Here is a 15,150-nt window from a genome sequence, read left to right on the forward strand (position 1 = left end):
CTCATGGTGGACCACTGTGGAAATTGGAGAAGAGAGGACCTGGTGTATCCAAGTCATGTGCTCAAGCCATGTGGACTTGCCACAGCATCACCTTGGGAATACTTGCAATTTAGGAATCAAAAGAAACAATCTTAACCCCCTTTCTTATCCTTTAATTTTATTGTGGATTTTTTTTTTTTTTTGTAAAAGAGAGTTGTTGTTTTTTTTAAGTTTATTATTATTATTATTATACTTTAAGTTTTAGGTACATGTGCACAATGTGCAGGTTAGTTACATATGTATACATGTGCCATGCTGGTGTGCTGCACCCATTAACTCGCCATTTAGCATTAGATACATCTCCTAATGCTATCCCTCCTCCTCCCCCCACCCCACAACAGTCCCCAGAGTGTGATGTTCCCCTTCCTACGTCCATGTGTTCTCATTGTTCAATTATAAAAGGGAGTTTTTAAAAATATATTTAAGCCATGTTTCTAAGCTTCTGGACTTTGTTTCCTGTTTTAAAAAATTATTTTGCCCCTTTAAAAACTATCAAAAATGTAAATTACTCTTGTTTTTGTCTAGTAGTTTTTGGCCTCTTGTTTTGCCAGTATTTTTTCATCTGGAGTCTATTTTTATCTTTGAACAAAAATAGAGATTCAGTATTATTTTTCCTCTGAAATGGCTAATTGTCACAAAATGCTTTATTGAATAATCCATCTTTTCCCCATAGATGTTAAGTGCCAGTTTTATCATATGCTCAATCTCTATATGATTCTATTTCTGTATTATCTGTTCTGTTTCATTGGGTATTAATCTATTACTGGTTGATAGCCTGCTGCTTTTATTATTGTAGCTTTATTATTTATTTAAATATGTGGGAGAGCTAGTATCTCATAATTAGCCAAAAATATTCTGAAAAAGAAAAGACTTTTTACAAGATTGTCTTTTGCATTTGAACTCCACAACGACTTTCTCTGATTCTTAAAAATCCTGACATATTTTATTAAATGGTGCTGTCCATTATATTAAAGCTTAAGAACCTGTTCAGCTTGTTTCTGTTTATTTGTATCCTTCCTGTGGATAAATCGTATTATAACTTTGTTATAAAATTGTATTCTGCTCTATTAAAATATACATTAACCTCCCCCATTCTCAATGTAATAAACACAATTTATTTTACTTAGTATTAAATATATGTGGCTGGCTGAGGAGATCAGTTATCTATCTTTCCCATTCCTGGGCAGTAAGTAAGGAAGAACAATGGGGTTTTGTTTGATATGTAGCAAGTTATTGGTTTGTAACATGAGAATGACAGCTGGTATAAAGATAAGCTTTTTAGTAAATGCATGTGTAACATATATGCATGTTTAAGGGGATTTGAAATCTATGGTAGCCACTCAAAAAGTCTGAGCCCATCTACCCTCGATACTTGGCTTAGTCAGGAGTAAAGAAATCGTTGTGATTTTGACTTTATCAAGACTCAAAATCAAGCCTGGCATGATGACACACAACCATAATACTAGGACTTGGGAGGTTGAGGTGGGAGGATCGCTTGAGCCCAGCAATTCAAGGTCACAGTGAGCTATGATCACACCACTGCCCTCCAGCCTGGACAATAGAGTAAGACCCCGTCTCTTAAGAAAAATAATAAGCTAAATAAATAAAAATGTATAAGACTCATAAAACCTAGGGGTAATATAAGAGTGAAAAATTAAAAATGAGTAACTCAGAGAGATTATTGTGCCTAAGTACTTGTACTGACAAAGAGATAATGTACTATTTAAAATATATATATATGTATACACATACATACACACATTACTATATTACAAATGTAACAATATTTTTGTCATGTAAAACAATGCTGTGGACTCCATTTGGGACACCTGTTCAGGTTACAACCTTTCCTCTTTTAATTCTCACCATACCCACAGGGAAAATGCAGTTGATAGAACCATAGTGGAAATCTGATCTAAACTGGGCCAGTAAGAATACCTTCCTAGGAATTCTAAACTTAGAGTAGAAAGAAAGAAATTTTCTCTGAGTTATTTTATACCTAAAACATGAGCTCATAAGCTCAGGAGCCTCTTTCTACCTGCCACATGAAACACAGAAACAGGTCATGAAGGTAGTCTCATAAAGATAAATTGAGGTGGAACAGAAGGAGCCAGGAAGCAATGAGGAGAATCCAGGTGGCTTCATAAGTCTCTGAAGTGTAGCTGCCTGATCTTGAGCTCTATGAGACATATCTGAGTTTTTTTTTTTACTAAGCCCTTCTCTCTCCTTTTATTTGGCTTAAGTTAGCTATGATTTGGGATTCAGAGAGTCTTTGAGATACCTAGGAAGTAGTTCAATTAATAGTCCTTCAGATTTGGATGCAAATCTCAAGCCTGTGATTTGGACAAATTGTCTAACTTCTGTAATTTTTTTTGTGGGTCTTCAACAGTAAAACTAGGATTAAACCCTGCCTCAAAAATGATAGAAAGGACTACAGCGTGTCTTGTGTGCTGAGGTAGGCTCCTACAAACCTTCAGGAGCCAGCTACTAACTTTTCAAAAATTTCACCAGCTTGTTATTAATCCTGTTAATGGCTTGAAATTGGCTGTAGTGGGAGTGTTTACAACCACATAAATTGGCTAAAATACATTTTTTTGTTATTTTTAAAGGCTGTTCACCAGCACAGCACTAATTATAATAATAGATGTAAAGGGCTTAGCCACTACCTGATCCATCATAAACTCTCAATAAAGTGATATTATTATTAGAAAATTATTGTGTAGATTCTGAATCAATGAACCTATGCAATCTAATTGTATTATGAGAATGTACACCAAGTGTCATTAGCAAATAGAGAAACTATGTTCATCATAGTTTATTCAAACTGCAAAGAAGGGTGTTAGTGTGTCTTCCAAGCAACAGACAACAAGAAGGAATTAAAAATGCAAGGACCATATTAGGAAAATTGTCTGGATGACAAAATTGTCAGGGATTCAGGAAGACTGGCTGAGCTATCAGACCAGGGTGCAAAAAGAACTGCATCTCCATGATTGAAGGAGAAAGAGAGAAAGCCTGGGCAGGTGTTTTCAAGACCTTCCCAGCCTGCCAGATCTTCCAAGATAGGTTTGACAAAGCCAATGGTTGGCACTCAAAGGGCTCCTGCTTTCCCCAGAGTGAGTCTGCCTTACTATTCTTGCAGCAGTAGGCACTGGCCAGAAGCAGCCCAGGCACGGTCTTCAATCCGAGGCAGGACAAATTGAATTTTGGAATGCAGCAGTTGTGGGCTATTGCTGCTGGCTGATACCTCCTGCCCTGGGACATCAGCCAGGCACATTCTCACAGCTGCCACAAGGAGTAGCAATTTTCAGGTATGTTAGCTTTGCAGATCCTGCAGTTGTTCTCCACTTTAGTGTGCTTAAAAAATGACAGATTATTGGGTCCCTGTCCATTAATTAGTACTTGAAACATGGACCTCAGGTATTTCTGATATCATAGAATAGTGAAAACAAAATCAAGAACATCAAACCCCACATTTTCAATTTTTTTCTTAAATATACAAGGTTATTGTAATCATCTTCTCTCCTTAGGGGATCATAACGTGTATGCCTGTTAAATAATAAGACTGATGGCTAAGAGCCATACAGAAAGACACAAACAAAAATAAAAACCTGGCTCATTATTTGACATCACTGCATTCTTGGGGCTGAGTGTGTTCTCCATCTGTGTCTAAACGCGTTTATTCCAACCTTATTTTTATGGCCTATATCAAGATAGTATTCCCACTGGCTTAGCTCCTGTCATGCCCCCCTCCCCCCAACAGCTTCTTTCTTTTCAGTGATCTTGTTTTGTTACTTCTTGTATTATTTTGATGTTGACACCATTTATTTTGCCCACATCTCTCTTGCCCAAAGAATTGTTTCTTTGTTTTTTATTTTAAATTCCATCAACCTATTCTAATTTATAAAACAAACAAACATCTTGCAATTATCTCCTTAGTGGTCTTTGATTTCAAGATTTTTATTTTCTCTAGTCATCACACAGAAGGGTGTCCTTAATGTGTAAACTGGATCACGTAAGTTTCCTACTCAATAACTTTGCCTATTAAAAAAAATCAACTCTATGCTGCCATTCTAGATTTCTTATATTCTACTTGATATACATAATCCCACATTTCCTAAAGCATAGCCTATAAGAAATTGTTTACATAATAAGGGTCATTAATGGCTTGTGGTCAAGCAAATTTGTAAAATGATGAGTTGAAGGAAAGTTAACATCTTAATATATTTAAGGCTCCAGATATTTTAATACGCTAATGAGCAAGCAAATCTCTAGGAGGGGTATGCTATACTACATTTCTAGACTAGTGGTCAAAAGAAAATGCTGTTTAAAAAGGCAATATGTGGCATTATTTCTGACGGCTCTGTTCTGTTCCATTGATCTATATCTCTGTTTTGGTACCAGTACCATGCTGTTTTGGTTACTGTAGCCTTGTAGTATAGTTTGAAGTCAGGTAGTGTGATGCCTCCAGCTTTGTTCTTTTGGCTTAGGATTGATTTGGCGATGCGGGCTCTTTTTTGGTTCCATATGAACTTTAAAGTAGTTTTTTCCAATTCTGTGAAGAAAGTCATTGGCAGCTTGATGGGGATGGCATTGAATCTGTAAATTACCTTGGGAAGGATGGCCATTTTCATGATATTGATTCTTCCTACCCATGAGCATGGAATGTTCTTCCATTTGTTTGTATCCTCTTTTATTTCCTTGAGCAGTGGTTTGTAGTTCTCCTTGAAGAGGTCTTTCACATCCCTTGTAAGTTGGATTCCTAGGTATTTTATTCTCTTTGAAGCAATTGTGAATGGGAGTTCACTCATGATTTGGCTCTCTGTCTGTCTGTTATTAATGCCACATATCTACAAGTATCTGATCTTTGACAAACCTGACAAAAACAAGAAATGGGGAAAGGATTCCCTATTTAATAAATGGTGCTGGGAAAACTGGCTAGCCGTGTGTAGAAGGCTGAAACTGAATCCCTTCCTTACACCTTATACAAAAATCAATTCAAGATGGATTAAAGACTTAAATGTTAGATCTAAAACCATAAAAGCCCTAGAAGAAAACCTAGGCATTACCATTCAGGACATAGGCATGGGCAAGGACTTCATGTCTAAAACACCAAAAGCAATGGCAACAAAAGCCAAAATTGACAAATGGGATCTAATTAAGCTCAAGAGCTTCTGCACAGCAAAAGAAACTACCATCAGAGTGAACAGGCAACCTACAAAATGGGAGAAAATTTTTGCAACCTACTCATCTGACAAAGGGCTAATATCCAGAATCTACAATGAACTCCAACAAATTTACAAGAAAAAAACAAACAACCCCATCAAAAGGTAGGCGAAGGACATGAACAGACACTTCTCAAAAGAAGACATTTATGCAGCCAAAAAACACATGAAAAAATGCTCACCATCACTGGCCATCAGAGAAATGCAAATCAAAACCACAGTGAGATACCATCTCACACCAGTTAGAATGGCAATCATTAAAAAGTCAGGAAACAACAGGTGCTGGAGAGGATGTGGAGAAATAGGAACACTTTTACACTGTTGGTGGGATTGTAAACTAGTTCAACCCTTGTGGAAGTCAGTGTGGCGATTCCTCAGGGATCTAGAACTAGAAATTCCATTCGACCCAGCCATCCCATTACTGGGTATATACCCAAAGGACTATAAATCATGCTGCTATAAAGACACATGCACACGTATGTTTATTGCCGCATTATTCACAATAGCAAAGACTTGGAACCAACCCAAATGTCCAACAATGATAGACTGGATTAAGAAAATGTGGCACATATACACCATGGAATACTATGCAGCCATAAAAAATGATGAGTTCATGTCCTTTGTAGGGACATGGATGAAACTGGAAATCATCATTCTCAGTAAACTATCGCAAGAACAAAAAACCAAACACCGCATATTCTCACTCATAGGTGGGAATTGAACAATGGGAACACATGGACACAGGAAGGGGAACATCACACTTCGGGGACTGTTGTGGGGTGGGGGGAGGGGGGAGGGATAGCATTGAGAGATATACCTGATGCTAGATGACGAGTTGGTGGGTGCAGCGCACCAGCATGGCACAAGTTTACATATGTAAGTTACCTGCACATTGCGCACATGTACCATAAAACCTAAAGTATAATAATAATAACAATAATAATAATAATAAAAAAAAAAAGGCAATATGACTTTACCTTCTGCCATTTCCCACAAGAACCAGATCCTTCAAATGCACCTCTTTGGCACACTCTGACACACTATCATGTCTGAATTTTTGCTAGGCTGTTCCATCATTCTGATTTGTTTTTTCTTTAATATAATATTGATTAGGAACCAGGAGATGAAGTTTGTGAAATGCCATAGGCTCAGTCAGGCTCTCTCCCCTCTTTATATTGCTGGGTTCAGTAACTGAGAAGCATTTTGCAAATTGTCAGCCAACAATAACATGAACTTGATTGTTTATTGACCATTTTATTGATAGTCTATGAATGTTGCCTCTTGATTCTATCACATTTAGCACTTTTTGAATTGGTTCGTTGGTTAAATCTTGTCTCCCTTAGAAGACTATGCATATTTCAAAAACAGCTTTGTAAGTTATTAATGTTCTTTACAGTACTCAGCAGAATGTAATGTGTTATGTATAATGTGAGGTTTGTTGAACTGAAAAGTAGCCAGGAGGGAGAGTCTGGGAAGATTCAGGAGGCAGGAATGGAGCAAAAAAGCTCAGCAGTTAAGAATGAGGGAAATGGATGCAAAGTCTAGCTAAGCAGAAAAAGAGAACCTAAACAGAATGACATGTCCAAAGTTTGCAATGGATCACATCAATGTCTTTTTAATGTTGTTACTTGTCCAACTTCACTTTGCATTGCTTTGCATTGTGAAATCTTTCACTGTTACAGATATTGTAATTGGCTACTAATTGTAGCCCTTGGAAAATAGGCTTCTCTCTATAATAGCCCAAAATACTTCAAGCCAGCAGAGCCTCATAAAGTTCCAAAGCCTATCACACCTGAATTTCTCTCAGACTGAGAGACTTTGATTGTACGTCCACACAAATACACAGTTTGTGTTTTTAATATATCATAAAAAAGGTACAATCTCTCTCCATTTATAGGAGTAGTGAACTATTGTGCCTGCGGATGTGTAGAGAGTAAAGGGAGACTACTAAGATGAAACAAAGGAGTTTTAAACTGAGAATCTGTATGTGAAAGGAAAAAGCTAACACATACTTGACCAAATGTATTTTGTTTTTGAAGATGGAAACTAGAAATTATTGCAGCTTCAATGTGTTATCCCCATAATAGCTCAGCTGATAGCACCAGCGTTAATGTGATAAGAGCTTCAAAGAAAGGTGAAGCAAATGTCACTTAGAATGACTCGTAAGTGAGGAGTTCTGCAAAACTGACAGTTCTAAAAACATTGAAGGGTCAATTTTGTGTACTTTAGCTCACTTGATTCAAGAGGCTAACTCTCCACTAAGGAGGCTGATAGATAACCTTCAAAAGTTTCCTTTGAGGAAAAAACAAGCACTGTTTAATTTGTGGACCAGAGTAGACTCTATCTGGAATAAACTCACATGAACTAAGTAAAATGCTAAAGATGGGATGATATTAGGAATATAGCATTTGACAGAAAACTCATAATTACCCAGTTTCTATCTTCTTCTAATCACTCATTCCACAGATACATTTAAATCCATCCACGGGGCACAATCTGCAGTGGAAGAGAGAGAGAATGAATGTGAGTCAGGGCCTGGAGGCCAGCTACAGCTCCTGAGGGCTGTGGGACATCCTGCCAACCTATTAGTTCTGTTCACAAAGAAAGTGTTTAATGAGCTGGGCTAAACCATTGGCAGAACTCCTTTTGCCTAAGCTGTACATGGTTTGAGCCATCAAAAGTGGGTTGAAAAGCCATTCATCCCTGAGGCCTCACCTAAATTTTGAACTCCACCACTCTCAGCCTGTGTTTTTCAGTACAGCTCTACATATATTCCTCCTGGTTAGGGAGGGTCTACATCCAGGGACTATGATCACATCAATACCACTGACCTCGATGGGAGAACTCCAGACAGTGCTGTAAAGCCCTTTGCTCCAGAGCCCTCCTTGTGCATGAAACGAGGAGGGGAGCAGGGAGAAAGGGCATCACTGATCTCCTTTCCTATGGAGGACAGCCGTACATAAACATGAAGTGTGATTTTATTGTAACTGTTCTTAAAATAATCAAGTTATTTTCTTATATAATTATTGTATACAATTGAAACAAATCATAACCACCAATTTTAAGCTATTGATTTAAAGACTTACCATATTCTTCTATGCATATAAAATAGCCCTGTATATGAAGCTCTAAGGCAGCTGATGGTTTTTTATTATATACAAATTATTTCTTCTATAAAGGGAGAGAGAGAGAGAAGTAAAAGGAGTAGAAAAATACCTGGGAGAATTAAGTTTAATTAGTATCTTAAACATTATGCTGTTCAGGATAAAATAGAATCTTTGAATAAGTGTCAGACTATAAAATGGAGCCCCTTAGGTGTTTGGCTGGTTCTAATTCACACAAATGGGATGCCAAGGCATCTGGATGTCATCCAATATGAGCCCAAGGCCCTCAACAATACTATGGCCTCAACAGTATTGTAACTCTCTTGAAGAAGAGGGTGAACTCGCACTGTTGCTCGCTTGTGCCTCGCATTTCTCCTCAAAGAGAACTAAACCTGTTAAAGTAGTTAAACTGGCCCAATATTTGTCCTCTGGGCCCTTTATTGTGCCTAGCAACATCTAGGGCTCAAGTTTATTTGGGACTCAAAGAACTTTCTGTGGAGGCTCGCTTTAGTTCTTAAATGAAATTTTGCTACTTCAACCTAATCAGAAATTGCCCCTCCTATCTCTGAACCTTAGGCAGGACTTTTGGGTAGTTTCATAGATATAATAATGATAGCAGCTAACATTTAAGGGTGACCTACTATGTGCCAAACTCTTTAAATACAGCAAATCATTTAAACCTTACAACAACACCTTATAGTAATTACCATGATAATTGTTAGTACCAGTTGTATAAAATGGTTAAAGAACTTGCAAAAGTCATAAAGTTTACACAGCTAGGTGGGGGATGAGGCAGGGTTTGAACCCACTGTGTGTGCTTAGCTCTTAAGCACAATGGCCTCACAGATGGGGCAAACCATGGCAAATCGGTGGATCAATCATTTCTTTTGGACACTGCTTAGAAGAGGACACAGCTCAGAAGAAGGCTATGGGTGTACAAGATAGTGAAGACGTTAACCTCTGCTTCATAACTATACATGTGAAGAAGCAATGCATGAACTAGTTTTACTAGAGCAGAGTATTTTCTTGGAAGAGTGATGGGAAATAAATTTCAAGGAGTAGGTAGAGGTCATGGTCAAGACCTATTTATGTCATTTAAGTTATGTTTAAGCCGATCTTGTATACCAGGAGGAGCCATTAAATAAAGTTTCTATAGAGTGCTAAGTGCAATTTGGTGGAATGGGAGGATAAATGTTTGTTGTGTGGATTAGAGCGGAAAAAATTAAGTTGAGAAGGACAAGTTTGGAGGTTGTCAATGTAAGTCAGGGATAAGTGATAACAGTCTGCTTTACTGCTGTTAAATGTTGATAGAAAAGAAAAAGAGATGACAATTGGATGAGCTTTAATGAAGAAAATATTATTTTTCACAAGTCAATGACCCACATAAGTTATGTCTGATTTCCATGCCAGTTAAAGTTCATGTGATTAATGGTGTCATTTGCAACTTAACTTCTAGAATACAATTGTGAAAATGCAGAAGAGTTCCCAGTGTCCTATCCCTTTGATCAAACTCCTACTTTGGAGTCTGCTCTATACCCTAGCTGTGATAATCTTTCCAAGAATCCTTTTCATAGATCTGTCATTGAATCATTCTAGAAGGGTTGAACCAAGTATAATGAAAGAGGTCATGTTGTGTAAGTCACTAAAAAATCATCTTTATTCCTTTCTCCATATGTCTAATTTTTTTTATTTACCAGGGGAAAAACAATGTGAAGGATACCTTCATTTATGCTAATAGTATAATAAATCACAGTAATTCACTCTTTGAGTGGGCATCTTTCCCAAATGATCAGTCAGAGCTAGTTCATGTCTGTGTTCAGTAAACCTGTATAAATACTTATCTCATTTAACACCCATCCATTCCTTTCCAGCCTGGGAGCTACCGTCTCTATGCTGCTGTTTCCTTCCTACCAGCCCAGGTGTGAGATGTCTGTCAAAAGTCATCTTCTGCACCCTCTCTCAGCTGCTGTTGCTGCTATTTTTGTGTTACATAGCATCCAGAAAAGTCAGCTCTTCAGTGTGAACCAATGCTAATTACTGTAGTCATTGACCTAAAAGTCATCTGACCTCTGCCAGGATCGCTAATATAAACATGTCCACTACTAGCTCTGCTTCTTCCTCTTCCTGGGACTTTCATAAAGTTAAGCACTTTTATAAGGCTTCTAGCTCTTTTCCATCTTTTGGCATGGTGGTTGGGCATTGATCCTAATGATGTCCACTTTAAATCTATTAAGCAGTCCCTGTTCCTCTCACAACAAACCACCTACTATGTAACGTGAATCATAAGGCTACTCCTGATGTGGCTACTGCTTAATTTGCCAGTATCATACAATTATATAATGAGTGCTTGTAATTCTGATAAACCCCCATGGTCTTGCTCACCTATGGAATTTAGCATGTGATGTTTCTCTCCACTAAGTATTTTTTTTTCCTTCTACTCTCTCTTTTACCTTAAATACTATGGTTCATGATGTCTTAATGTAGATATTGCTTCTGTTGGGAAAGTGTCCCTGACCACCAAGACTTTAAGTCCTAGTCTCCTTCTGTACTTTGGTAGCAATCTGTATTTATAGGCAATATAGAGCTTTAAAACATGGCATCAAGAGCTTCATAGTTCTTACATGTAAACAGTGCCATTCACTAGCTATGTAAATTTGGAAAGTTAGTCAGTCTCTCTCACATGTATCTTCTATAAAACTGGAAAAATAATCTGTATATTACAATTTTACAGGATCAAGTGTTAAACGGAACACATATAAAAACTAAGCCCAGTTCCTGGAGCTGTGAGTTTTTGTGTAGTATTCTGTCACTATCTTTTCAATGAACATAGGCAACCCTAGTGTTATCTGGCAATAAATCTCAGCTCATTATAGCACAACCTCTCTGCTGAGTCATAGCTACTAGGTGCTAAAGCTTTTGAGAGATATTTAACCAGGACATGCAAACTGAGCAGTCTCTGTGTTTAAACATCGCTGACCGTCCAGGTCCTCACTTCCAAAGTAGAAAAATCTGTCAACACAGCCCAGTTATATTTAGAGAACTAGGTGCCATAAGTTTGCAGGGTGGTATGAAAGCATTTGTTTATGCCCCTCTACCAACTGCTTAATTTCATATGCATGTAACTTTGTGTTTTTTAATGATAGGACCTCTCACCATTCTCTTCTGTAATACAGAGGGCACATCAGTCAATTATATAAAACATATAGATATGACTTCCAAAGCCTTTTTGCCTCCAGGAAGACAGAAATTCCTTGAGGAATCCTGGTAGCCTCTAATTTGTGTGTGGTTGCCTACAGAATTTCACCTGACTTTTAGATTTTTTGTCCAAAGAAAGAACCAATGAGAGACTAATTTCCAAAATTATAATTCCAATGGAAAGTGGGCTAAAATAATGCACCATCTTTCAACAGAGAGCTATTTCTTTTTTCTTATTCTGATGTCATTAGATGGAGAGGTTTTCTGCATTCTGCAGGTCAGATAAAATTATTTGATATTGATAATGTATTTGCTTTTTCTGAGACAGTAGCAAATTATTCTCTTGAAGGTGATTGGAGCCATGTGTTCTGAGACATGGCTTAGTTGCCTGGGCAGTGTATACCATTAGCACTAAACTTTAGGGGCCAGTCACACTAGGCCACAATCCATGTATTCCTTGACAAAACCGTAGTAATAGCAAGAACAAACCTCAGCTGGCAATAATTATCTTAAAGAATACCAAGCAATTACTACACACACACACACACACACACACAAGTGAGAAAGAAGCAAAATAGTTTTGGTTTGACATCTTTACTGATGTCAGAAAGAATAAAATGAAATGAAAGAGGTACATTAAACATAAGGAAGGATTTATCTATGTAGGTTGGTTGATAGACACTGGAGCAGATCTAAAGGCAACCTGTGACGTCTTGCAATGACCTGCATCCTGTCTAAGGTTAGAGATGTAAATTAGATGGTCATTTCATGTCCTTTTACATTCAAGGAGTTACTAGGAAAAATCATTCACCACTCCCAATAATTATTTAAAACACAGAGATAGTTGGACCCGGGCGTGCTTTCTGCCTCAAATTAGACTTTTAAAAAGTGAAATGACCTATGTTACTCCCAACCACCTACCAGCCTACGATGGAGACTAGGATGGTTTTATAATAAAAACAGCAATTAATTAAAAGTGGAAGCAAAAGATAAGAAATTAATGTTTTCCCTACAGAGAGCCTGCCTTAAGCTAAATTGCAAGATTCTCTTCTGTAACATCTTCTTATCTTTTCCTGACATTATTTCTTTCTTCTCCCTTCTGTCTCTTCCTAGCATCCAACAGGCTCTATGCCCAATAAGTGCTGTGCTAGGACATTGATTCCAGATACAGTCTCTGAAAAGCATATCTTTCCTGATTTCATTTTCCATGTAGAAACAAAACAAAACAAAAGTATCTTCTTGGGCCTATTCTCTAAAAATGTTGCTTTCAAATAATCTATCCAATAATACATATTAAATAATAATGGTTCACATAAACATTCACTGAGCTTAGTTAGATGAACTGGTGCTAATATCCTTGGAGATCCACATACACATTCGTGTTTGCGAAACTTGGCCCTTTCCCAAAGGAATGGCTTCTGCAGTGGGGCTGAGTGTAGCAGGCCCCAGTGGAGACCTAATTATAGTGTCTACTAATTATTCAGACCAGCAACTCCAAACTAAACTCAGGCTCTCCATTACCAAAGCCTGAGAGAATCGCCAGTACATATATTCACCCATTTTTCTACTGGGTTTTTTATTTGTTTTTATTGATTCATGAATGTGTTTTCTATACTAAACCCTTGTCTGCTACAGATGTTTCAAATATCTTCTTGTCTGACCCTTATTTCTGAACGTTATTTTGTTCTTTAAGATAGTTTTAGATTTAGCCTAATTTACCAATATTTTATTATTTTTGCTTTTAATATCATGCTTAAAAAATGCTTCTTTATACTCAGGTCATTAAAATGTTTTGCGTTGTCTGCTAGAGTTATTTCTTCTATTTGGAGAAACATTAAAACTCTAATGTTTAATGTAGAAAAGAAAGTTTCAAATGATAACTGTAGAATAACATTTGTAAAAAAATGTAATGCCACAGACATGCTACTTACGTCCAGTAAAAATATTAAAATATACCCAGGGAAGAACATATTGAACATTGTGTACATATTGTGGTTCTTTCTTAAGCAATAAAGAGGCAAACAGGCCTAAGTACTGGCACAAAGAGAAATCCCACATTATTTAATTTATTTCATAAAACTCATTTAAAGAAACAAGACAATATATTAGCATTTGCTAATTCCACTTAGTGAGTACACAGATGTTTATTATATTCTATATTTCCCTATATTAAAATTCCTACCAAAAATGGTAGAATAAAATATTTAAGAACTCTGCCTTATTTAAGCCTTAGTTCCTCTGTCATTATGCCTATAGTATGACGAATAATTCACCCAGAGTACCATATACAATAGTAAAACCCGTAAGAATAGCAACAACGGCAGCAACTACGACAATTTATTTAGTACAGGCTATTTAACAGGTCTTATGTAAACCAAAGATTTGCATGTATCATGTCATTTATCCATGATAACTGCTATTATTATAAATAAAATTGTATAGATAAAACATTACAGGAAGAGACAAGTCAAATAGTTCAGTGTCACAAAACTATTAAGTGATTCTGTAAGAACTAGAAAATTGGATCAAAAGGGTTTGCCTTAAAAGTTGGTATTGTTGGCAGAAATCTAAAAAATGTCCCCTAAAGATGTTAAACCCTAATCCTAAGAACCCGTTCATATGATGAAATATCACCCTGTGATTACTTCGCGTTATATGGCACATTTGACCTTAATATAGTAAGAGGAGCTGGATGGGCCCTGATCTAATCACATGAGTCTCTATAAAAGCAGAATGTTTTCTCCAGCTGGTGGCAGAGAAGATTATAAAAATGAGAAGGACTTAGTGCTTTGTTGCTGGATTAAAGATAGAGGGGACCGAGTGAGAAAGAATGAGGGAGATGGCCTCTAGAAGCAGAAAATTAACCTCCAGATGACAGCCAGCAAGGACCAACAACCTGAGACCTAAAGCCACAAGGAAATGGATCATGCCAACCACTTGAATGATCTTGGAAATAGATTCTTTCACTCAGGTCTTAAGATAACAGCCCAGCCTGGCTGTCCCGTGATTTGGGCCTTGTGAAAGCATGAATAGAGAGAAAATGCAGTCAAGTCCACCTGGACTTCTGACCTACACAACTGTGATGCATTAAATGGGTATTGTTTTGAGCTACTAAGTTTGTGGTAACTTGTTATATCAACAATAGAAAAGAGAGTCTGTATCTGTAACCACCATGCAACGCTATCCATTTATGTAATTGAAGAGGATACCCCTTCAATTAAACTTCAGTTGAACTTTAAAAGTCATACCTACCATCATCACTAATAAAAATCCTGCCACCTACCACAAAACCACTACATTTAAGACTAATACTACTATAAAAACACTAATTAATTATTGCATACATACACAGAGACATACATATGTATGATTATCCTGTGCCAGGAACAAATCAGGCCCCAATTACAAAGATTCTGATTTAACAGGCTTGAATGGAAGTAGGAAACTATATGTTTATACAGTTCCTAAGATAACACTTACATTATCAAGATTAAAAAACCAATTGGTTAGATACTGTTATGGGTTGAAATGTATCCTCCAACATTCATATGTTGAAACCGTATTTGGAGATAGAGTCTTCAAAAGGGCAA

This window comes from Pongo pygmaeus, chromosome 9 (genome assembly GCF_028885625.2).
Source record: "Pongo pygmaeus isolate AG05252 chromosome 9, NHGRI_mPonPyg2-v2.0_pri, whole genome shotgun sequence".
Lineage (NCBI taxonomy): Eukaryota > Metazoa > Chordata > Mammalia > Primates > Hominidae > Pongo > Pongo pygmaeus.